This window comes from Chiloscyllium punctatum, chromosome 9, assembly GCF_047496795.1.
Source record: "Chiloscyllium punctatum isolate Juve2018m chromosome 9, sChiPun1.3, whole genome shotgun sequence".
Lineage (NCBI taxonomy): Eukaryota > Metazoa > Chordata > Chondrichthyes > Orectolobiformes > Hemiscylliidae > Chiloscyllium > Chiloscyllium punctatum.
In genome coordinates, this window is record NC_092747.1 from 75,745,728 (window position 1) to 75,770,426 (window position 24,699).

The 24,699-nt window shown below is 41.5% G+C and overlaps 1 protein-coding gene across 5 annotated transcripts in view; it reads right to left on the minus strand.

Annotated features, from left to right (window-relative positions):
• Window positions 1–24,699, minus strand: part of LOC140481518 (sestrin-3-like) — a 178,454-nt gene that overhangs the window by 78,523 nt on the left and 75,232 nt on the right. The gene's annotated exons all lie outside the window — the stretch shown is intronic.

Genomic DNA, 24,699 nt, shown 5'->3' on the forward strand with positions numbered 1-24,699 from the left:
TCACCCCTTCTTTTCTTAGCATCCTTAGATTATTCTACTTGAACCTAGTGTCACTGTTATGACCAACCTTTCTAATACCTCTATCAACCTTTAATCCATTTATTATCTTAATATGTTCTGCTTAATACAACCTCAACTGTGTTGTCTTCCCTGGTAAAGACAAAGTAATAAATTATGACATTGAAGATCTCGGTATAGATCATAGACTTTGTTTTTGGTTCCAAATCAGATCTCTTCCTCTTACAAACCTTTTAATTATATTCCTGTAGACATATTGAAATTATGTTAACTGTCCATCTCTCCCCACACATTTTGCTTATCACTTTCTATTGGTCTTATCTACCCGACATGTCAGCTATCACAAAAAATCATGAAGTTTAAAAAGGATGCAAGGTCTAGCTTAAATTTTTCCTCTCTGCTCCCTCAGAGACAATTCCTTGACCCTATCCAATCAAGATCTTCACTAAGCACCTTGATTTTATTATAGTCTTACTTGTCAACCTTCCATTCCAATTTACTTTGGACAGATCAACCCATCAACTGGACCTCTTCCAATTAAGCATTTTTACCATAAATTGCTTGTTATCCTTTTCCATCAATAAACTAAAAACATTTTAAAAGTATGAAAGCCATTGCCTGAAATGTTCCCCCAATACTACTTTACTTAATCCACCATTATCATGAGAACCAGATCTTTCCTCATTGTATTGGTAATAAATTGATCAAGAAAATTCCCCAGAATACAATTAAAACGTTCACTCCCATTCCTATCTCATTTAGTTATCAGAATATAGACATCGATAGCAAAAGTAAATTCCTCCCTTCCAAAATTACCAATATCCCTTCATTCTTACAGCTCTAGTTTTCTTAAAATCCTGTGCCTCAGTATTTTGGCATTAGTTGGTGGCCTCCAAAACAAGCTAACTGTACTACTAGTGCATTTTAACTCAAAACATGACCCAGTAAATAATGTCCTTGATTTGCGCCTCTAGCATGGCTGTAATTCCTTAACTAATATGGCTACCTCTTCTTCCTTTTCATTCCCAACTTGCTTTAACATCTTGTGTCAAGGTGTATTTTAGGAACCTAGCCCTTTGCGATAGGCCTCCATACCCAATCATATTCCCATGTACCTGATGATGCCTTCAGCTCACCAACCTTATTTTCAGACTTTGTGCATTTAGATAAACCTCATCAGCTCCATTCCTCAGTCTCAATGCACCTTATCTCCACAGTCTAATACTGTAAGTCTAATCCCACCCAATCTTAAATGCATCCCATTTATCCTTTCAAGCCAAAATAATTTAAAGTATCACCAACCACACCAGAAAATGGCTCCAGTGTAATATTGGTCTCAGCCCTACACAGGTGTCCCCCCCCATAGGCATTGCCTAGGTTCCAACTCCCCAACAACCTTTCATAACATCCCAATAATCGAATGCCCTCCTCCTCACATTTCTCCAGCCATATATTTATGTGCAACTATCCTCCTACTTCCATAGCCTGAAACAAAGCACTGGGAATAATCCAAAAATTGCTAATTTTCGGGTCCTGCTTTGACATCTCTATTCCAAGATTTTAAAATTTGCCTACAAGGCCATAACCCATGCTGTTATGCATTTGGACGATGCCCACTGGCTGTTCAGCCTCAATTGATTACATCTGTCCCTGAACACTGACACCACGGAAGCACATTACCTAGAAATTGCAAGAAAACAAAATGTCCTTTGATGAATAAAATTACAAAACTAAACACTTTACACACTATGATCAGACATAACAGAAAAATTATATTTGCACCACAAAAACAAAACAAAAACAAAAAACAAAACCTTGATCAAAAATACGACCTGCTTTGTGGAAGAGACAAGGAAAGTCAATGAAATTCAATATTAGATACTTGGGATACAAAGCAGTTACGAAGAAGGCGTTCTCCCCGTGTCTGCGTGGGTTTCCTCCGGGTGCTCCGGTTTCCTCCCACAGTCCAAAGATGTGCAGGCCAGGTGAATTGGCCATGCTAAATTGCCCATAGTGTTAGGTAAGGGGTAAATGTAGATGTAGGGGTATGAGTGGGTTACGCTTCGGCGGGGCGGTGTGGACTTGTTGGGCTGAAGGGCCTGTTTCCACACTGTAAGTAATCTAATCTAATCTAATCTAAGTAATCTAATCTAATCTAAAAAAGGCTGTGAACAAAATCATTTTGTCAATAATTGTATGACTTTATTACGGAAACATTTCCAGGAGAGTGTAGGTGTTCAATCTTACTCATCCTAGCAATCCTATTGAAGAATACGCTACTTAAACAAAAAACAACTGAAACATTACTTAGTTTATTCAGTTTCCTCACCCAGCTTCATGTAATTGACCAAGATGATTTTCTAGGTAAAAACAATGACTGCAGATGCTGGAAACCAGATTCTGGATTAGTGGTGCTGGAAGAGCACAGCAGTTCAGGCAGCATCCAAGTAGCTTCGAAATCGACGTTTTGGGCAAAAGCCTCCTGATGAAGGGCTTTTGCCCGAAACGTCAATTTCGAAGCTACTTGGATGCTGCCTGAACTGCTGTGCTCTTCCAGCACCACTAATCCAAGATGATTTTCTAGTCTAGTTATTAATGTATTCAACAAAATTGTGCTGCATAGCTAATGCTTGAACAATTTTCTTTCTTATGACCCACTTAGGAGAATGCTTTAATTCTCAAGCCCTACAACTCCCAGGGTCACCACAAAAAAGTTAATTCAAAGTCCCTTTCTTGAACTTGTTTGTTGGATTAAAGTTAATAGCAAACACTGACCAGGTTCCTGTATTTACTGAAAACTAGTGCTTCATACAAACAAGTAAATTCTAATCATAAATAACCAGTAAAATGTTAAAAGTTAGTGTAGCTTATAAAGGCAATGAATCAACAACATTTTGTTCTAATAGTTACATCGCCAATCCCCAGCTAAAGTGATATCAATAGTATCTGAACCCCGTAAAACCATTTTGCAGAACAATGTACAGCTAGTTAAATTCAAGGCCTTAAAAAGGGACACAACAGGAGCTATAGTAGAAAAATGCTAATGTTCAGAACACAACTGATGAGTAAAACCATTTTTCTTATAGCATTCAAGGTCCAGGAACAGCACATAATGCTAACTAATAGTGAGTTACTCCTACCCTGGCTGCATATATGTCTTCTACCATTACCACAACAGCAGCAACCACCATAGCACCTTTAATGATACAAAAGCGTCTGAGGATCGCACAGGAGGGATTAGGAATTAAAGTATCTCTCAAAATCTAAAAACTACACAAACCTGTCAAAGAGATAGGTCTAAAGACTTGTTCAAAAAGAGGGAAGTGAGGTAGAGAGATGTGGTGAAAGTTTTGGCAAATGAAGGCAGAGTCACTAATTGTGGAATAATTATAATGGGGATTTACAAGTAGCCAGAATTAGAGGTGTGCAGGTATCTTAGAGGATTGAGAGGTTGGAGATATTACAGACATAGACGTACAAGGTCAGCGGCAATTTGATTTTGACAGGGATCAAATTTTCACCAAGTACAGGGATAAGGAAATTAGACTTGTTGCAAATTAAGATATGGACAAAGTTTTGGATGGCCTCAAGGAAAGCCTACTTCTTCATTACTGAAATAAAGGCCCATACAAAGAAGTGCACGTGGCACAAAACAGGCTGAGCCTTCTCTTGTCTCATCCTGCTAAAACATGCCAAGCCCCTTCAGGCCTTCTGCTTTTCCTCATATTATGCACAGTTCTAGAATTATCCTAAAAGTGAAGTGAAAATAATCTTCACATTTTTTGTCTACACTATGAAGTGCTCTTTTAAATCCTTCCCTTTCCTTTCTCCAGCTCACAAGTACAAGGAACAATTTTGTTTTAAAGGTTATGACCTCCAATCAGCTATCACTGTTGATCATTTCTGCAAACTACTTTCCCTCTCCTTGGTTTATCTCTTGTCCATCAAATCAAACATGCTCCCACCAACACTAACTCTCTCTAAAATTCCATTATGTCTGTATTCTTGCAGAAAGTATAACAGTGAAGCCATCTGAGAGGAGTGTCCTTACAGTCGGTGTCATGGTGAAGTAGACTAGGAAGAGAGTATTCCCCCTTACTTGTTGGGGTGAAACAAAAAGCTTTCCCTTAGGAAAGAGGAGGATGGATCCTGATTTAGTACCAGCGAATGGTGATAAGAATGTCTTATGAACAAAATATAATTTTTGTAACAAAAAGTTTTTTGGTAAGAAAACCATAGGAGTAAAGATTCCAAAGGGAGAATGCTGATTGGTTAGTTGTAGGTAAGGTCAGGTAAATATTTACAACTTTTATCACTTATTGTTCGGAAGGTCTTTGTGATTTTCTAAAGGCTGTATTCTGAAGTAAGGATCAAGAAAGAGCCCCAGATAAATTGATATTATTAAATTAAATCTTTTGAAAGATGCTTAAAGGAGTAAGTTATAGCAGGAGAGCTCAAAACTGTGGGGTGCTTCTGCTCTATGGCAAACAAGGCACTGGATCAGCATATGTGCAGGCAGTGTCTCCAGCTGTAGATTCTGGAAGCCTAGCTGGGCACATAGTAGGGCATCTGTGAAGATAAGAGAATCGTGAATAGCATGTATATAGAGGAGATCGTACTGCAGGCTAAGATGCCACAGGGAGAAAGCAAATGGGTGACAATCAGGCAAAATAAGAGGCAGGCAGTGCAGGAATTCCTGATGGTAATTCCCCTGAAAAACAAAAACAGACTTTGGATACTGTTCAGGAGAAATGACCTCAGGGAGAAACAGCAACAGTCAAATTTGTGGCACCATGGTTGGCTCTGCTGCGCAGGAGAGGAGATGCCATAATAATAATTATTATTAATTCAATTGTAAGGGGAACAGATGAGTGTTTCTTTGGTGGCAAAGATGACTCCAAGATACTACATTGCCTCCCCAGTGCTAGGGCCAATGATGGGGATGCCCTAACTGGACTATTTTGCACAATTCTGGTCACTATACTATAGGCAGGACATGACTGCTCTGGAGAGAGTACAGAGAAGATGTATTAGGAAATTGCCAGGGCTGGAGATTTGTAGCTAGGAGAAGAGATAGGAGTGGTTGAGGTTGTTTTCCTTTGAATGAAAAGGTGGAGGGGCAACATGATCGAAGTATACAAAATTGAGAGATAGAGACAGGGGACAGAGTCAAGCTAAGTGGTAGACGATTAGAGGGGCCAAGAAGAAAATATTTTTTACATGGAGATTGGTAGTCGCCTGGAATTTATTGCCTGAGTTGGTAGTGGAGACAGAAACCTTTCAAAAGATATCTGGATCTGCACCTCCAGTGCAAGTCTACAGACAATGTGCAGTAGATAGGAGGGGAAAAAGGCACCTGGGTGTCTTTGGGCTAGCATCAACAAGTTGGGCCAATGGCCCACCTGTGTTGCATCATTTCCTTTCGTTCTATGTCTTACAGCAGTGAGAGGACATCTTGGAAGGGGAAAGGGAAGAGGGAGTAGCTAGTGGTCATGGTACACATTGGTACCAACAAAAGAGATTTTTTTTTAAAAAAGTGATGAGTTCACAAAAGCACAACATAAGAAAGTAGGAAGAGAGCTGAAAAGTGGAACCTTAAAAAGATATTCATCTCTGGATTACTACCAGTGCCAAATGCTAGTCAGAGTAGAAATAGCAGGATATAAGACCATAAGACACAGGAACAGAAATTAGGCCATGCAACCCATCGGGTCTGCTCCGCCATTCAGTCACGGCTGATAGGTTCTTGAGTATCAAGTTGAGAAACCCAACTAAATATCTCAGTCTTAAATATTGCCTTCTGTGGCAATGAATTCCACAAATCCATTCTAAAAGGTCTTCCCTTTGCTCTAAGGTGTGCCCTCAGGTCCTAGTCCCTCCTACCCAATGGAAACATCTTCCCACCATCTACTCTGTCCATGCCATTCAGTAATCTTCAAATAGACCCCTCCCCCCACCCCCAAATCCTTCTAAACTCCAAGTATAGACCCAGAGTGCTCAAACATTCCTCATATGTTAAGCTGATCAGTCCTGGGACCATTCAAGTGAACCTCCTATGAACACACTCCAACGCCAGTACATCCTTTTGAGATATGGGGTCCAAAAACTGTGCACAATACTCCAAACGTGGACTGACTAGTTTTACGTCCTCAAAATAAATTGCATTTGTCTTCCTAATTACAACTCAATGGCTCAGTGGTTAGCACTCTGCCTCACAGCGCCAGGGACCCAGGTTAAATTCCTGACTCGGGTAAGTGTCTGTGTGGAGTTTGCACATTCTCCGGCTGCTCCGGTTTCCTCCCACAGTCCAAAGATGCGCAGGTCAGGTGAATTGGCCATGTTAAATTGCCCGTAGTGTTAGGTGCATTAGTCAGAGGGAAATGGGTCAGGTATGGACTGGTTGGGCTGAAGGGCTCCTCTCCTCAGCACTCAATACCCTCTTCTCCATGTCAGACTTATAAGGATCAGTTAGAAGTGTGGTCTTTTTTGTATGAAGTTTTAATTTGAAAGAAGCAAAATGGGCAATTCATATTTCTGAGCCAACTGTTCCCTTCGACTAAATAACCCAGGCAAGATACACCCCTAGCTGTCCATAGTTTAAACCCACCGTCTATCATTCCTGACTGAAAGCCCACATACCAACTATGGGTGTCAAAAATGATGTTTTGGCAATATTGGTCTCACCCTGATGCATTGCCCTCCACACCTTGACAGTATTGATGACTATTGGGCTATGGCAACAGTCCTTAACTTCCTCACTTTGTCTAAGAACAGCAGATTAATAAGTGGGCATCTTGCCAGAGATGCTTCACATGTCCAAAGTGAGTGAGGGTCCCCCCGCCCCCCAGCCCAATCATTCACGTAAGATAGCAACAAGCTGATAGTTTTTGATATCTGGGAGGGGTGGGTGGGTGAGTCGGTCGGTCGGTGGGTCAGTCAATGTAATAGGGGCTGCTTGAGATACCAGGTAGAAGAACTAAACGAGCTGTTCATTCCCTTGACTCTCTCGGTGGCAGTTGAGTGGGATGAGCAACAGCCACGACCAGAGGCCCAACAGGAAGGTAATTTTAAAAAAAAGATATGAAAGCTTACTTCAGGAGTCCAGCGTTCCTCTTTTTGTTGACAGCATTTGGAGGAGGAGCAACAGCAAGGGTCAGAGACCTGACGGGAGGGTAACATTTAAAAAGATATAAAAAGGTTTACCATGTGTTTAGGTGGAACACAGAGCTGGAGCAGACATGGTACATTGGCTAAGTGAGGTTTTATATTTGGGTGGCTGCTTTACCCAAAACTACTCAGGTAGCGTCTCCCACTCAGCCTCCTCCTCCAACCAAAAAAAAAGTTCTGTACACCAATTGGCAAGGTGACTTTTTAAAAAAAAAGGTTTGCAGTAGTCTTGTTGGGAATAGCATAGTGGGAATGGAGGTTAGGGCAGTTGAATGTCCCTCCTGCAGAATGTGGGAGGGTAAGGGTCACCACTAGTGTCCCTCAGACTGCATCTGTGGGAAGTGCACCCAACTCCTCCTCCTCAAAAACAGTTAGGTAATTGGAGCAGGAGCAGAATGAACCTCAGATCAATTGGGTGGCAGAGGGGTTTATTGAGAGGAGTTACAAGGAGGTAATCACATCTCAGGTACAGGAAGAAGGTGGATGGGTTACCGGTAGGCAGTGCAGTGAATCCCTGTGGCCATTCCCCTCAACAAATATATAACCAATAACTATTCTATCAACAATACCGTTTCGGATGCTGTGGACGGGGACGACTCATCAGGGGTAAGCATGGGGTATGGGTCTCTGGCACAAAATCTGTCTCTGCTGCTCAGAAGGGAAGGGAAAAAATGGGGAAAGAGGAGCAAGTTATTGGGCACTCCATAGTTAGGGGGCAAAGAGGAGGTTCTGTGGGAACTAGAGAGAATCACTGTGTTGCTCCCAGGTACCAGGGATTGTGATGTCTATGATCAGGTTTTCAGGATCCTTGAGGGGAGCAGTCCCAAGTCATGGGACACATTGGAACCACTGACATAGGTAGGAAGAGAAATGGGGATTTAAAGTAGAACTTCAGGAAACTAGGGTGGAGCTAGGACAAAGTTGTTTCTTGTTTGTTGCTTGTGCCACACAAAGCGAGGAATAGGGAGAGAGGAGTTGAACAAGTGGCTACAGGGATAGTGCAGGGGGAGGATTTTGGATTCCTGGATAATTGGGGCTCTTTTCTGGGGTAGGTGGGACCTCTACAAACAGGATTTTCTTCACCTGAAGAGGAATTGGGTGGAATTTGCTAATGCTCTTTGGATGGGAACCGAAAATTGTAGTTAGAGTATACAGGAGGTTGAGAGTAGTGAAGTCAGAACTAAGATTTCAAGATTGAAAGAAGGCACCGGCAGGCAAGAAGTTGGTTTGAAGCATGCCTACTTCAACACCAGGAGCATCTGGAATAAGGTGGATGAACTTGCAGAATGAGCTGGTACCTGGGATTTCGATGTTGTGGCCATTTCAGAGACACATGTGGAGCAGGGACAGAAATGGTTATTGCAGGTTCCAGGATTTAGATGTTTCAGCAAGAACAGAGAAAATGGTTAAAAAAAAAAAGAGAGAGGGTGGTGCAGCACTGTTAGAAAAAGACAGTATTATGGTTGCAGAAAAGGCGTCGAGAACTGTTCTACTGAGGTAGTATGGGCTGAGATTAGAAACAGGAAAGGAGGTTACACTGTTGGTAGTTTCCTATTGGTGTCCAAATAGATGTAGAGGATAGGATAGCAAAGAGGATTATTGATAGGAACAAGAGTAACAGGGTAGTTGTTATGGGGGCTTCAACTTTCCAAATATTGACTGCGAATACTATATAGAGTACTTTCTAGGAGTGAGTTTTTGTCCAATATGCACAGGACGGTTTCCTGGTACAGGCCAACATGTGGTGAGGCCATATTAGATTTGGTATTGGGTAATGAACTCAGCCAGGTGTTAGATTTGGAGGTAGGTGAGCACTTTGGCGATAGTGATCACAATTCAGTAATATTTAGTGATGGAAAGGGATAGGTATATATAGCAGGGCAAGAGTTATAGCTGGGGGAAAAGCAATTATAATGTGAGGCAAGATTTCTGATACATTAGATGGGGAAGGAAATTGCAGGGGATGGGCACAATAGAAATGTGGAGCTTATTCAAGGAACAGCTACTGTGTGTCCTTCATAAGTATATACCTGCCAGGCAGGGAGGAGGTTGTCGAGGAGGTTTACCAAGTTAAATCTCTCAAGAGGAAATGAGGCAGCTTATGTTAGGATGAGATGTGATAGTTCAGTTAGGACACTTGAGAGTTACAGGTTAGCCAGGAAAGACCTAAAGAGAGCACACAGAAGAGCCAGGAGGGCACATGAAAAGTCATTGGCGGATCGGATGAAGGAAAACCCTAAAAAAAATAGGATTTCTATAGCTATGTCAAGAATAAAAAAAATGACTAGTGTCAGATGAGGGCCAATCAAGCATAACAGTGGGAAGTTGCATGTGGAGTCAGAGGAGATAGGGGAAGTGCTAAATGAATAGCTTTCATCAGTATTAACACTAGAAAAAGACAACCTTGTCGAGGAGAATACGGAGATACAGGCTACTAGACTAGATGGGATTGAGGTGCATAATTTCCAGAATTGCTAAGTCCCCTGGGCCAGATGAGATTTATCCAAGGATACTCAGAAGCTAGGGAGGAGATTGCAGAACCTTTGGCTTTGATCTTTGTCATTCTTGTCTACAGGAATAGTGTCAGAAGACTGGACAATAGCAAATATTGTTCCCTTGCTAAAGGAGAGGAGTAGAGACAACTTTATAATTGTAGACCTGTGAGCCTTATTTTGGTTGTGGGTAAAGTATTGGAAACTGTTATAAGAAATGGAATTTATAACCATCTGGAGAAGAATACATTGATTAGGAATAGTCAGCATGGTTTTGTGAAGGGTAGGCTGAGCCTCACAAACCTCAAGTTCTTTGAGATAGTGACCAAACAGGTGGATGAGGGTAAAGCGTTTGATGTGGTGTACATGGATTCCAGTAAGGAGTTTGATAAGGTTCCCCACAGTAGGCTATTGCACAAAATACTGAGACATGGGATAGAGGGTGATTTAATGGTTGGAATCAGAAATTGGATAGCTGAAAGATGACAGAGGATGGTGGTTGATGGGAAATATTTATCCTGGAGTTCAGATACTAGTGGTGAACTGCAAGGATCGGTTTTGGGTCCACTGCTGTTTGTCATTTATATAAGTGACCTGGATGAGGGCATAGAAGGATGGGTTAGTAAATTTGCAGATGACAAAGGTTGGTGGAGTTGTGGATAGTGCCAAAGGATGTTGTAGGCTACAGAGGGACATAGATCAGCTGCAGAGTAAATGGAGTTTGGGTGGCACGGTGGCACAGTGGTTAGCACTGTTGCCTCACAGTGCCAGAGACCCAAGTAATCTAATCTAATCTAATGCAGAAAAGTGGGAGGGGATTCATTTTGGAAGGAGCAACAGGAATGCAGAATACTGGGCTAATGGCAAGATTCTTGATGGTGTAGGTGAGCAGAGAGATCGATGTCCAGGTACACAGATCTTGCCACCCAGGATGATAGGGTTAAGGCGTGTTAGCTTTTATTAGTAGAGCAATTGGGTTTTGGAACCACAAGATCATGTTACAGCTGTATAAAACTCTGGTGCAGCCACATTTGGAGTAATGTGTACAGTTCTGGTCACAGCATTATAGGAAGGATGTGGAAGCTTTGGAAAGGGTTCAGAGATTTACTAGGATGTTGCTTGGTATGAAGGGAAGGTCTTACAATGAAAGGCTAAGGGACTGCAGGTTGTTTTCATTAGAGAGAAAAGGCCAAGAGGCGACTTAATTAAGACATAAGATGATCAGAGGGTTAGATAGATTGGACAGCGAGAGCCTTTTTCCTCGGATGGTGATGGCTAGCATGCAGGGACATGCTTTAAATTGAGGAGTGATAGATATAGGTCATATGTCAGAGGTAGTTTCTTTACTCAGTGTAGCAGGGGCATGGAATGCGCTGACTGCAACCGTAGTAGACTCACCAATTCTCAGGGAATTTACATGATCATTGGATAGTATATGGACAAGAGTAGAATAGTGTAGGTTAGATGGGCTTCAGATTGTTGCACTGACCTGTGGAACCACAGAGGGCTGAAAGTGCCTGTACTGCGCTGAAATATTTTATACTTAAAACAGGAGTCATTAGCAATTTTCCAGTTCTCTGGGATCTTCCTGGGTTCTCGTGATTCTTGAAAGGTCACCACTAATGCCTCTGCTATCTCTACAGCTATCTACCTTAGAACTCTGGAGTGCAGTCCATCTGATCTAGGTGATATATCCACCTTCAGGCCAGTTTTTCTAGCACTTTCTCCTTGGTGATGTCTACCATACTCCGCTCTGCCCCTTCACACTTGAAGGTTTGGGATGCTACTCAGGTCTTCCGCCTGGAAGACTGATGCAAAGTAATTGTTTAGTTTCTCAGCCATTCTCTTGTTCCCCACTACTATTTCTCTCGTGTCATTTTCCAGCAACCCAATGTCCACTTTTGCCTTTATATGTTTAAATAAATTCTTAGTCTTTTAATTTTACTGGCTAGCTTACTCTCATTTAATCTTCTCCCTCTTGTTTTTTCCCCTCTGGTCTTTGTAAGCTTCCCAATCCTCTGGTTTTCCATGTTATATGCTACTATCTCTGACTTCCCTAGTCCGCCATGGTTGCCTCATTCGTCCTTTGCCATGCTTTTTCATCAGGATGAATCTCTGCCACATCTCCCAAATTACTCCCAGAAACTTCTACCATTGTTGTTCCACTGTCTTTTCTGCTAGGCTCTTCTTCCAGTCAAGTAGGTATTCTATTCCAGATCATGGGTTTTTGCCTGAAACGTTTATTTTCCTGCTCCTCGGATGCTGCCTGACCTGCTATACTTTTCCAGCACCACTCTAATCTAGATTCTTCTTCCAGTCAATTCTACCCAGCAGCTCCCTCATGTCTCTGTAGTTGCCTTTATTTAACAGTATTACTGTTACCTGATTCCATTTTGCCTCTTGCAAATTGCAGAATAAATTCAATCATATGATCATAGCCTCCCCTAAGGCATCCTTTTGCTTAAGTTCACTTAAGTCTGCCTCATTGAGCAACACTAAATCCAGTATTGCCTGTTCCCTAGTGGACTCCATGACAAGCTGCTCCAAAAAGCCATCTTGTAGACTTTCCACATTCATTTTCTTGAAAACCACTACCAACCAGATTTTCCCAATCCACCTGGATAGTGAAATCCCTAATGATCAATGTAACTTTGCCTTTCCTATACATCTTTTCTATCTCCTGGCATATCTTGCACCCAGCTCCGGACTCTTGTTTGGAGCACTGTTCATAACTCCAACTATGTTTTTTCTAAAAACATTTTGCAGTTCCTCAGTTCTACCCACACAGATTCTATACCATCTGACCCTATTTTGTTTCTTACTATTAACTAAATTTCATTCTTGCCAATAAGCCAACCCCACCCCCTCTGCCTACCTGCCTCTTTTCAATAGAATGTATACCCTTAAATATTCAGCTCCCTACTGCATACATTCAGATACAACATCTTCAGTCCTGAATGAACCGTCCCTCTTCTCATTGTCATTCACTTATCCAGTGTACTTGAAATTGGATTGCTAATCCTTTCCATATATCTGTCCTATTTGTGTCTGTGGATATTTTAATAACCTCAGTTTTGCACTCTTAGCTCCTCCTTTAATTCAGATTCTCTCATTTCCCCTATAACTGAACACTTCCATCCCCCCCTCCTCCATTTAGTTTAAAGCCATGTCTACAGCCTTAGTTATTAAATTAGATTAGATTACATGACAGTGTGGAAACAGGCCCTTCAGCCCAACAAGTCCACACCGACCCGCCAAAGCGCAACCCACCTATACCCCTACATTTACCCCTTACCTAACACTACGGGCAATGGCCAATTCACCTGACCTGCACATCTTTGGTGCTGTGGGAGGAAACCCACGCAGACTGTGCAAACTCCACACAGACAGTCGCCTGAGGCGGGAATTGAACCCGGGTCTCAGGCACTGAGGCAGCAGTGCTAACCACTGTGCCACCATGCCACCCACAAATGGTATGTGATTCACTAGGACTCTGGTCACAGCACAGTTCGGATGAAGACTATCCCATCAAAACAGGCCCCACAGTACTGATGAGAGTGTCCCATGAATTCAAACCTATTTCTCCCACACCAATCTTTCAGCTACACATTTACCTATTTAATCTTACTGATCGTGTGCCAGTTGGCTCAGGTAGTAATCCAGAGATTACCACCTTTTTGGTTCTGCTGTGTGAAGTTACTGCAATGTTTAACTTAACCTTGTTCTTTCTTTTTACTCTGTTCTTAAGACCCTGTACCTAGGTGCTTGTACAGATGATACCTTGTGTGTGGCGACATTGTACACTACACTCCTATACATGAGCGCATGTAGCATTAAAAAATCAAATGTCCTTCAGCACAACTCAGAATTCAGGGCTTAGTTTTAAACTGCTACTGATAGTGGTTAGCACTGCTGCCTCAGTGCCAGAGACCTGGGTTCAATTCCCGACTCAGGCACCTGTCTGTGTCGAGTTTGCACTGTGTCTGCGTGGGTTTCCTCCCACAGTCAGAAAATGTGCAGGTTAGGTGAATTGGCTATGCTCAATTGCCTGTAGTGTTAGGTGAAGGGATACAATGTAGGGGAATGGGTCTGGGTGGGTTGTGCTTCGGCGGGTCGGTGTGGAGTTGGTGGACCAAAGGGCCTGTTTGCCCACACTAAGTAATCTAATTAACTCCTAGCTATTCATAGTCCCTTAGATTAAAACTAGGGCAGAGGTTCTGTTATGTCATTAGTACCTACATGGACCACGACCACTGGATCTTTACCCTCCCATTTAAAGTTTCTCTGCAGGCCAGATGAGATACCCTGAACCCAAGCACCAGGCAGGCAACACAACCTTCAGGTCTCTCTATCCTGGTCACAGAATAGCATCTAACTGTACTATAACAACATTTCTCTTCTCTTCCCCCACTTAAATGGCTTCCTGAACTACGGTGCTTCGGTCAGTCAGCTCATCCTTCCTGAGATATGTTGGATGAACATATGGTTGAAGAGAGAGAGAGAGAGAGAGAGAGAGAGAGAGAGAGAGAGAGAGAGAGAGAGAGAGAGAGAGAGAGAGAGAGAGAGAGAGAGAGAGAGAGAGAGAGAGAGAGAGAGAGAGAGAGAGAGAGAGAGAGAGAGAGAGAGAGAGAGAGAGAGAGAGAGAGAGAGAGAGAGAGCTGGGACATTGGTACTGTTGCTAGGGGAGGTAGGACCAGTATAAACTGGGTTGGTTACACAAGGGCAGGAGCTGGACTGTTGCTCTTGGGGCAATATTTGCTAGAGTGGTTGCAATGGGCTTTAAAACAAAATTTGTGGGGTGGGGTGGGATAGGGTAGGAACTTATGTTCAGGGTAATGGAATCAAAAGACATGAATAAACGTCAGAAAAAAAAGGGCAATTAATGGTAGGCAGAGGAAGAAAAATGGCCAGAATCAAACAAACAAGGCCACAGTAAAAAAAAAACCACGAGAGATGGGACAAGAAACGTTAGAAGACAAGTTAAAATTTTGTCCCTCAACCATAGAACATGCTATCATGGACTAGATGTTATGCAATGAGAAAGGAATAATTGGTAAATGTACTTGAATATCTATCAACTTCAACATCTCGCTCCAACTGAAAGCAAAACTAAGTCAGTATAAACCTGAATTCATTCACTCATGTTCCTTATATCTAATGGAGTCATTATTTGTTTTAAAGAGCTAAAAGCTGTTTACCCACTGCTTCTGATGCAGACAGACATTCTTCCACCTCTGTGGCATACTTTCTCTGCAAGAGAGAGAAATAGCAGAAAACAAATCTCTCAAGGAACAATACCATTGCAGCTCATCTGTCACAAATGCCAAAGTTGCCTTCACTCTTTTGGATAAAGATACATACCAGTATTCTTTGACCAAATCCAGCTTAGAAATACAAGTTGCTTGTCACACCTTCTTGATACAGTCTTCCAAATATGGAACAAGATACAAATCGGATTGTATAACTGCATTGATTTACCTGTAGTCCACACAATCAGAGTGCCATCTGGTTTTGGCAATATCACTATGGGTGAGTTCCATTCACTGCAGCTGACCTCACTTATGCTTTTAATCTCAATTTTAGAGTTAAGCCTATGAGGATATTGCTTAATTGGAACAAGATTGTGCAGATGTAGATACAGGAAATCAGTTTAGTATCCCCCAACTTATTCCCACATATGATTTGTAATAACTCTTTCAAGGTAAATCAGTAATTTATACCAATTTTTAAGAACTTCCTCATTCTTCAAATTAAATGGGACAATGCTAAATTCAGAATCCTCCGAATTTGGTTCTGCAGTTTGAGTTGTAACCAGTAACATATTTTTCCTCTTGCTTTCCTATCAAAAGGACCATTTGAGCATATTCACGTGACAGCTTTCCTATCTGGCATTTTTGTCATATTTTCACCTCAAATTTTCTTGCAATCTTATTAGACCCACTCAATCTTGCTTTGAAAGGTTCACCTACAATCAGTGATAATATTAACACTATCTCCACTCATGAAACTACAAATTTTTGATAAAAACCAAAACAATGCAGGATGTTATAAATCAGAAATAAAAATAAATTGCTGGAAAAAATGCAGCATCTGTAGTGAGAAATCAGAGTTAACATTCTGAAGAAAAGAAAAGTTACTTTACTTGACCTGAAATGTTAACTCCAATTTCTCTCCAAAGATGCTGCCAACCTACTGAGCTTTTCCAGCCATTTGTTTTTGTGCAGGAATTTTTGATCTTATTTGCTTCCTGTTTCATGCTGTGCAACTTAATTGCTATCAATCATCCTATTTAATCTCTCCTAGCACTTGACAGTCCAAATGTCTTTGAATTCTCACTCACGATTTCTCCTTAATTTCAGTGGTTCTCTCACCTCACACCCCAAAATTGCTTCAAAATGAATTGAATTTAATTGATTCATTAAGTGCATTCATAATTACTAGACAAATTGAATTTCTTTATCCCAAACCTCTGGATAGTCTTAACTTTAAGCCCTAAACATGGTCTTTAAAGTTTGATACCGCAGTTCTATTGCGGTCAGCAATTCTGGACAGTGCACACAGTTAGTTTACTCTAAGCTAGCCATAATTTCCTTGAATAACTTTGATCCTTTATCAGATTGTCTCTCTGTGGGTAGTGTGTATCTAGTAAAACATTTGAGTATCTCTTCTGCAATGCTTATAGCAGTGACATTGCAAAACAGAATGGCATCTGGAAATTCATTATGGCCAACAAATACAGATTCCCATGTTTTCTTTTAGAGAGGGATTCTACACAATCAATTAAGACTCTTTCAAAATGTTCCGCAAATGCAGGAACGAGAAAGAAGAGTGCTAGTTTTATCACTGCCTGATGTTTTCCTATTACGCAATGTGAGAGACATGTCTGGCAAAATTCAATCACATCTTTATGCAGTCCAGAGCATTAAACATTTTGCATTTTGGCTATAGTTTTCCTTACTCTGAAATATCTCCAAAGATGTGCAGTTCAAGTGAATTGGCCATGCTAAATTGCCCATAGTGTTAGGTGCAATAGTCAGAGGGAAATGGGTCTGGGTGGGTTACTCTTCAGAGGGTTGGTTCGGAGTGGACTGGTTGGGCCAAAAGGCCTGTTTCCACACTGTAGGGAATCTAAATCATCTCAAAATCTTCATTTCATGACCTATTCCTCCTGATACATACAAATAAACCTTATCCATACAATACATTTTTGAAAGAGATCAGGCACTTTCTGACGGGTAAGTCCAATAGCCAAGGCAGGCAAGAGCAAGGCAGAGAGACTGAAATTAAACTGCATTTATATCAGGGCAAGAGACCAGATATGCAAGGCAATTGAACTCAGGAAATGGTCGAGAACAGGGGAAGGGATGTCATAATTATTATAGAAACACTCAAAGGAGGGCAGGATGGACAACTTAATGTGGGGCGAGTGGGGATAGGGGCGGATATTTGGTTCAGGATAACATTATGGCTGCACTTAGGAGGATATTCTGGGGAGTACATCCAGTGAAATTGTGTGGAATTGAGAAATAGGAAAAAAGGTATGATCATCTTGTTCAGATTGTACTATAAAGGCAATAGTCCAGCTCCCAGTAGTCGGCTGGACATGGACAAGCAAATTTCTAAAAAAAAGAGGAGATCTCATACCTGTAAGAAGAATGATGATATTGCTTTAACAGCAAGGGATTTTAAGTTTCCAGACATAGACTGGGACTGCCATCATGTTAAACGGCTTGGATGGAGAGGAATTTGTTAAGTGCATACAAGAAAATTTTCTGATTCAGTATGCGGACATACCTGGAACACGACTGGATTTAAAAGATAGTTATGGAAATAGATAGGCCTGACCTAAAAAGTTAATATTTTAAAAATTGGAGAAAAGCCAATTTTGATAGCATTAGGCAAGAGCCTCCAAGAAGATTGATTGGGAAAGGCTACTCCCAGGTAAAGGGATGGTTGGAAAGTGGGGCCTTCAGAAATGAGATGAGAGGCAATATATATTCCTAGCAGTATGAAGGGCAAGGCTGGTGGGTGTAGTGAATGCTGGATGACTAGAAAAATTTGAGACTTTGGTCAAAATGTACAGACAGCTGGCATCATTTGAATCCCTAGAGGAGAATTAGGGCAGTAGGAGTACTCGAGGGAAATCAGGGAGGGCAAAAATAGAACATGAGGCAGTTTTGACAAATAGTGTTATGGAAATTCCTAGAAGAGTCTACAAATACATTAAGGGCAAAAAAGTAACAAGGGCTCCTTAAAAGGGAAACAAGGCAGTCAATGTGTGGAACCGCAGGTGAGTAAGATACTAAATGAGTATTTCATGCCAGTATTTACTGTGGAGAATGATTTGGAAGCTAGAGAGAGTTCTGAGAAATAGTAATATCTTGAAAATTGTTTATATTGCAGTGATGCTGGAATCCCTGGGACCTGAAGTGAATCACAGAATTTTATGGGAAGCTAGGGAAACTGGCGGCATGGTGGCTCAGTGGTCAACACTGCTGCCTCACAGCACCAGGGACCCAGGTTCAATTCCCACTTTGGGTGACTGTGGAGTTCACACACTCTCCCAGTATCTGCATGGGTTTCCTTCAGGTGCTCCAGTTTCCTCCCACAATCCAAAAATGTGCAGGTTAGGTGAATTGACCGTGCTAAATTGCCCATAGTGTTAGATGCATTAGTCAAGGGTAAGTGTGTCTGGGTGGGTTGCTCTTTGGAGGGTCGATATGGAATTGTTGGGCCGAAGGGCCTGTTTCCACACTGAGGAATCTAATCTGATCAAAAGGCCACTCAATAGCAAGCAAGGTGCCAGAAGACTGGAGGGTGGCTAATGTGGTGCCATTATTTAAGTGTAAGGAAAAGCCAGGGAACTAAACAGAAAACAAAATACTGGAGATCACAACAGGTCAGATAGCATCCATGGACAGAAAGCAAGCTAATATTTTGAGTCGGGATAACTCAGAGCTGATTTGAAGTATGGTAAGGACAGCATTTATGCAATAGTCAGAGGAGGGTATATAGAGTGCTGGGGAGAAAAGATGTTGATATATTATGATCACTTAATCTGATCTGAGAATGATAGACATACTATTGTTCTAACGGTCAGACTGGAAGAATAGGACAGTAGCATGGGGGGGGGGGGGGTGGGAATGGGGGAGACATGGTAACAGAATCAAACAAGAAAAGCTAAAAAAGGGAAGGGAAAAAGAATAGGTTCACAACTTGAAGGTGTTGATCTCAATATTGAGGCTGGCAATGTTGATAAGTTGTTGGAGGAGATCGAGGGATGGTATTTTTAATGTATTTGCAAAAGTACTGATCAGGGATATGGTTTTGTGCATGGGGTATCATGTCTCACTAACTTGAGCTTTTTTTGAAGTGACAAAGAAGATTGATGAAGGCAGAGTGGTGGATGTTGTCCATATGGACTTCAAGGTAGACTGGTTAACAAGGTTAGATCATATGGAATCCTGGTAGAGCTAGCCAATTGGACACAAAATTTGCTTGAAGCTAGGCGATAGAGGTGGTATGGTGGTAGAGAATTGTTTCTTGATTGGAGGCCTGTGACCGGCAGCATGCCACAAGGATTGATGTTGGGTCCAATGCTTTTTGTAAATGACTTGAACGTGAATATAGGAGGATTGGTTACTTTGCAGATAACACCAAAATTGATTGGATGGTTGATATTGAAGGATGTTGTTATCTCAAACGTGATCAGAATGTTCTGAGGAATGGCAAATAGCATTTAATTAGATAAATGAGAGATGTTGCATTTAGGCAAAGCAAATCAGTGCAGGACTTATACACTTAATGGTAGGGTTCTAGGGACCATTGCTGAACAGAAACACTTAGCGGTGCAGGTGCATAGTCCCTTAAAAGCAGAGTCCCAGTTAAAAGTGATGACCAGGCATTTGGCACACTTACCTCTTAGTCAGGGCATTGAATATGGAGTTGAGAGGTCATGCTATGGCTATGCTTGACATGGTATTCCAAAAGTGGCCTAAACAGTGTTCAAGTCTGGTCTCCCTGCTTTAGGAAAATATTGTGAAACTTGAAAGCATTCAGACAAGGATGTTGCTCGGATTGGAGTGTATGAGCTTTAGGGAAAGGCAGAATAGGGTGGGACTTTTCTCTCTGGTGCTTCAGTTTACAAAATGCTGGTCATAGATAAAAAAGTAACCAGCCAGGATAGGGGCGTTGAAAACTGGAGCACATTGTTCTCCCCCCCAACTAAACCATTTAAAAAAGGGACCTAAAAGGACAACTTTTTCACACTATGGTGGCGCATGTATAGAGTGGGCTACCAGAAGTTGTGGTGGAAGCTGGTATATAATTACAACATCTGAATGGATACACAAATAGAAAGGGTTTAAGAGGGCTATGGGCCAAATGCTGGCCGATGGGACTAGTTTAAATTTAGGATATCTGGTTGGCATGGACAAATTGGACCAAATGATCTGTTTCCATGCGATGCAACTCTGACTCTATAACCCCTGACCAGACGATACATTCCTTTAGCATCTTAAAATCCGCTGGCTCACCCGGTTTTGTCGCGTCCATCTTCCCAGAGCTTAAAAACTACAAATCCAGTGACTTCATGTGGCCTACTTTACTACAGTGAAAACACAAGAGGGTTTCTCATTCCCTTCCTCTTGTCATGGAAGGTTTCCTTTAAAACACCTGTGGTAAATTATCCTTGCCACTTTCAGTGGCATCTTCTTTGCCCTTCCCACCTGAGGATTTTTTCTCTCCCAATGTCTACCGTTCACAGATTGAAACTGGTCACACAAGCCAAACTTTGATTTATGAGCCAAATCAATCATCTGCCATGTCTGTTGTGAAACTTACAGTTTTACTTCTCTGCTCTTCCACAAGTTCACTACTTCAGGAAGTGAATTTTGAACTTCTCCAGAACACCAGTCTTATTAAAGAGCATCACATGTCTGGATTTATTTTCAGTGACCTTATCCAGATACCAAAGTTACTTTGTTTTATCCTTTCCAATTCTACACATAAGTGGACAGGTTACCTCCTTCAATTCCTAAAATATTGTCTCTAGGCTTCTGGCACTAGTTCTTGTGCACTTAATATAGTTTTGTCACCTCATCCTTCTCCCCAGGTACCTTCTCGATCAAACACCTCACTATCTCTGCCTATCAACTTTGTTTGAAAATCAATACCCAGATGGTCACCAGTCATTTCATCTGTTTAGCCACTTTCTCAGGTGAAATGACAAAGGCGTCTACATCCTTCTCGAACCTAGACAATTCTTGATATATTTAAGCAGATCCCCACTAATCCTTTAGCTATGATGAGTTTGCTCTTCTCTCCTAATCACTACTCCTACCTTTTACCATTTAAAGTTCACTTCACCATTCAGTTCTAACTTCTGAAGTTGGAAAGTTCTCTCATTTTCTCCAATTCTGACAGGGAGATTCTTTCACTTTTTCCCTTGCCACTGCCTCTAATTCAAGCTGCTTCATTTGCAATTGAATTTTAGTTATTCCCAAATGATTTCAACTGCATTCCTTGCAATTGTAAATATTGCAATTGTTTTCCTTTTCCTCACAGGCAAAAGCAACCTCAACTGGTTTGCTAATTCCAAAAGCTTTGCCTTACTCACCAGTAACTTCTTCCACATGCAGAACTGTTACCAATGAAAGACATTATTATACAAGGCACATCCTATTTAAACCAATTAAAGATCACCAACATTCACTATCTTAAGAGTCCAATAACCCTAAACCCAACATTAAAAAAACTTTGAATAAAAAATCCTAAATTTTAAACAAGAAAATTACGAGAGATATTATTATAATCTTATGGTACAACAACATTAAACTACTGCGCTACTTTACAAACCATATCAAAAATACCAAAAAAGGACAACCTTCCCATACTACAATTCAATAAATAGACAAGTTAAATTAAATTAGGTTGGATTGGGCTAAACTAACTTAACTTACACCACTCTGCTGCATTCCACCAAAGCTCCCATTATTGGGATCAGTTAACATAACCGTATTTATTTGGGATTCTTCCTCTCAGGGTCCCCACCCACCAGATAGTGTCTTCATGGCTGTACAAAGACGCTAGTTAATATGGCTGACAAGTCTGAGAGATTCAAAAAGAACCACTATGGTCTTATAAAAGTATTGTTTTCTGGAGCACCATACTTTTAAGGAAGTCTGGGGGAACATGCTCCAACACCAACCTACACCATCCCAAAAGGCCACAGGGGTTTTCCAAGACCCAGATCATCAGAATGTTCTTTGTGCAATATTTAGGAATGTTAATCAATTTCTTCCCATGTTCATCTAGGGAAGGCAGATTCAGTGATCCCAGAATGAGGGATACCAGATCTGCCTTAACCCCAACCCCCAGATCTCCTCCACCACATTTGCTACGGCATCCCAATATCTGCAAATTTAATGGCACAACCACAAGCAATGTGTGAGAGTACCAATGTCTGGTTTGCTCCTTTTAAAAGGATTGCTAGCTGCTCTGGTGCCAGATGGGTTCTGTGAAGAATATTTAGTTGCATGGCTTGCATTTTATTTACAAATTGAAATATTTTTCACATTCTCCCAGATATCCTCCCATACTTCTGATGAAATTTCTGCTACCAATTTGATTCCAGATTCTGTAAAGCCTTTCAATATTTTTATCTTGTAAAAGAGAGGGTACAAATTGAGGCAGTGCCCATCGACCAAAGCACTCTCCTCTCCACATCAGACTTAAGGGATGAACCAATAACATGGTCCTTTTCTGTATAAAAGGACCTGATCTGAAAATAGTGGAAGAGGTCCCTACTAGATAGCCTATATTTATGACTCCGCTGATCAAAAGACATCATGACAACCTCCTCCTCAAATTGATGTCCAAAACAGGAGAGACTCATAACTTCAAGCCCGAATCCATCAATCCCAGCCTAAATCCCGGTATTCCTAATAGGAGGGTGAGTGGGAATGTCTCATGTAAATTATCCTCTCTACAACATCATTCTTCATGCTGACTGTTAATTAAGATCAGATTTTTCCAGTACGCCACAACATTTCTCATCTTGTCCACAAATAGCAAATTAAAGGGACATTTGCTTGGGAGGTCTCATTGAGCCATAGTGACTTCAGATTCTGACAAGCCCAAATCATTCACATAAAACAGTAAAAAACTTATTTAATATCTTTTGAAGTCTGGGAGATCTACCATTGGAATTCTAATCCCATTGGAAGTTGCAGTTTAGCAAACTTAAGAGGGCACATGCAGCCATTAATCCAAGCCAACCATTAAGTTTCTGTAGCATCTGCCTCGGTAGCACCAGAGAGCACATTCACATGGGGTATATTAGACAAGGAACAACATTCACTTTGATCAGAGCTTTTCGACCCAACCAGGATATTGGTAGCTTCTCCTAATGCTGAAGGTTCTGTCTCATCTTCAAAAGCATGAAATTAGCTTTGTACAATTGGTGACAGGTGGGATTAATGAAAATACCCAAATATAGGAAACCTCCCTGCGACCACCTAAAAGGAAATAGAGTTCCATCTTAAAAAGGTCAGGTATTTCCATAAGGCCTCCCATGGGCATGGCCTCAGATTTCAAAATTAATTTTATACTCAGAAGAGCCAAATAAATATTTTGTATTAAACAGGGCACAGACATTGTTGTGTTAGCCAGAAAGACAAGGACATAGAATCACTCTATGCAGACTATGGTCTTTCATTCTCACTTCTGGGAGAACTATTTTGGGGTCCTTCCAAATATTCTCCACCAGCAGTTCAAATCACTAAAGTAAACAGTAGCTGCAAAAGCAGCCTTGTTGGCTGTCTCGACCAAATACCAAAATTGTCTGATTTTATGCCACACATGAAAACTACTGCCATGGGATTGCTTCACAACACTGCCACCCACCTGGCAAAGACCCTCCTGCTCCAAGGTCAAACCATTCCAAGGCAAAAATGGTACGGCCATTCCACCTGATCAAATGCCTTTCCCACATCTAGGGAGACTACAAGCCCAGGATTTGCTGGCACATCTGGATGATATTCAACACTTTCCTAATGTTGCAACACTTAAAATGAAACCGGTGTGGTCTTTGACAATTGAGGGCACTACCTTCCACAGCGTCAATGCTAATGTTTTAGACAGAATTTTAAAATCCACATTTAGCAGTGAGCTAGGTCTATATGAGGTGCTGTATTCCAGATCCTTCCCTCTCAAGAAGGAAAGGATTAGCTTCTGTGAGCGCGCCGGAGGCGGTCCTGACTATATGAATGGTTACATACACGCCCAGCATTGGCTCAACTCCTTCTAAAACTTGCTCAGGAATCCACCTGGGCCAAGTGCTTTGCCATTTTGGATCTACCTTGCTGCCTCTTGGATTGCCAGAGGGGCAAAGGGAGGTCTGCTCCAAAGTTATACTTGGAAGATCCAAGTTCTCAGAAAAGGACTCCATCATCACCAACCCATCCGCACAGCCCTCTGACCAGTATAACTCCGCATACAATTTCCAAAATGCTGCGTTGATCTGTTTGGACTCATGAGTAGGAGTACCAGTACCCTCTCTAATGGAGATGGTAGATTGAGGACCACTCTTCTTCCTGGTTAGATATGCCAAGTATCTACCTGGCTTATCACCATGCTGAAATGGTCTTCACTTTATGAAGGAAGACTTCTCTCTTCACTGCCTGGCTGAGCATTGAGTTCAGAGCAGCCCTTAGAGCTGTAACCCACCATAATTTAATCACGGATGGGCTATCAAAATATGCCACCTTGGCTGCCGTTAACCGGGCCTCAAATATACACTGTTGCTTTCCCAGTCTCTTCCAGGTCAGAGTAAGAGATAACTATATCCCTTGAATATGCCTCAGCAGCCTTCCAGAGCACCAATGGTTACTGGCCATACCAAAATTAATATCCCAGAAGGTTTTAAACTCCCTTGTTTAAAAACTCAATTAAACTTACTGTCTTTCAAGAGAAAAGTATCCATGTGCCAGTACCATGTATTTGTCCCATTACCCTCCAAATA